Genomic DNA, 1,583 nt, shown 5'->3' on the forward strand with positions numbered 1-1,583 from the left:
AAATCACCGAAGTAGTGGGCTAGCAAACCGCAATTAGGGCCATTCCCCCCCAGGCTTCGACTCAAGTTTTTCCCAGTCTTCTGCTCCCCATAACCAGATCGGTTTGAGCATCAATTTGCACTCAGCTGTTGGTCTGTCAAACGGTGTTTTTCTAGCAAGTAACGGTCAGTACCCCTCTTCATTTATCAATCATAATAAAATTATCGCATTAACAAGCCACTTGGAGGGTAAAAACCCCAGCGTCATTTACTCAAATCAACAGCAGCAGTCCTATGCAGGTCAAGTTATTGGAATGCCGGGTCCAAACACCAGTTCTTTCCAGCTGAAGTGGGTAGCAGGTACTATAGTTACACGATGTTATGGCTGCGGTGGCGACATTCAGAACCCTCCTTTGGGAGCACCAGAAGATATCGTTACAGTGTATAGGGACATTCCGCGATATCGTGATCGCTACACTGGTCAGCTACACTGCACAGAAACGGAAAGGGATTTGTTGAAAATTAACCAAGATATAGCTCCTTTGCCCGCTTAAAGAAACCGTTGGAAGGGTCTGTTTGTTTTAGTTTCCCTTCAGAATAGGCTGCATGCGAATACGGTCGCCTCTCCTCGCTCCCCGTTACTTGGGACGCGTGAAGCCTCCCAGTGACGGGCTGCGAGGAGAGGAGGCTGTATTCGCAGGCTAACTGCATACTAAAAAGGGAAAAAAATATTTATTTCTTTTTTTTCCCGTTTTAAAGATTCCCGTTTTAAAGTGTTCCGCTTTCAAAGATTCGCCATTTTAAAGATTCTTCATTTTATAGATTCCCCGTTCCCCGTACCCCATTCCCATTCCCTGATTCCCGATTCCCCGTTCCTTGTTTTAAAGATAGCCTAAAGCTATGAACCATTCGGTAAGGTAATTTGGTGTTTACCAAAGCCTCCGAGATATTGGGTAAAAGCAGTGCTAAACAACTCCTGGTACAACATATAAAAGATAAACATTTACTTTTGTTATCACGGATTCGGCAACTCATTTTTAGCCAATAGCACAATCTTCTTTTGGGCGAGAGGGAACGGGCCAGGCCCATAGGCAGGATCATTGTTGAGTCTGTGCGTGTTAGCGCCGATTACAAGAAAGTTTAAAGGGTCCTGAGACGAGGTCCAGTTAAGAGATGTTTTGCAATTGTGTGCAGGTTTAGCGTGGAGGAATTCTAAATTTCAAAACTTTTATTGCAATAAAATTCTAAATCCTTACCGACACACTCCTCCTCACCCAGCTGTCAACTATACCTCACAAGTTGGTTAGTGACTGTCCCAAACGGTAAATATGGCGGCAATCTTAATTGATGTTCACCTTTTTGTCGAATGAAAACGTCGATGGAAGAATGATAATGACAGGACTTGATTTTTTGTAAAATCATGGAGCGAAATTCGAGCACTGATTAGCGTTTATCTCTGGCAGGTAAGCCAAGCTGAAGTCGTTACAAAGAAGGCTTATTTTCCTTCAATTGACTTGTAATGCATTTATATGTTTTTTTCGTTTATTGATGGTTGTTTTAGATCTATTTGAGTGTGAGGTTTGGTGCAATGCTTCCTGTCAACGA

At 43.0% G+C, this 1,583-nt stretch overlaps 1 pseudogene; it reads left to right on the forward strand.

Moving 5' to 3' along the window:
- The first annotated feature begins 292 nt into the window (after positions 1 to 292).
- LOC137989512 (uncharacterized) overlaps positions 293 to 1,583 on the forward strand; it is a 4,019-nt pseudogene continuing 2,728 nt past the window's right edge.

The sequence above is a fragment of the Montipora foliosa genome, unplaced genomic scaffold (assembly GCF_036669935.1).
Source record: "Montipora foliosa isolate CH-2021 unplaced genomic scaffold, ASM3666993v2 scaffold_463, whole genome shotgun sequence".
NCBI classification, from domain to species: domain Eukaryota; kingdom Metazoa; phylum Cnidaria; class Anthozoa; order Scleractinia; family Acroporidae; genus Montipora; species Montipora foliosa.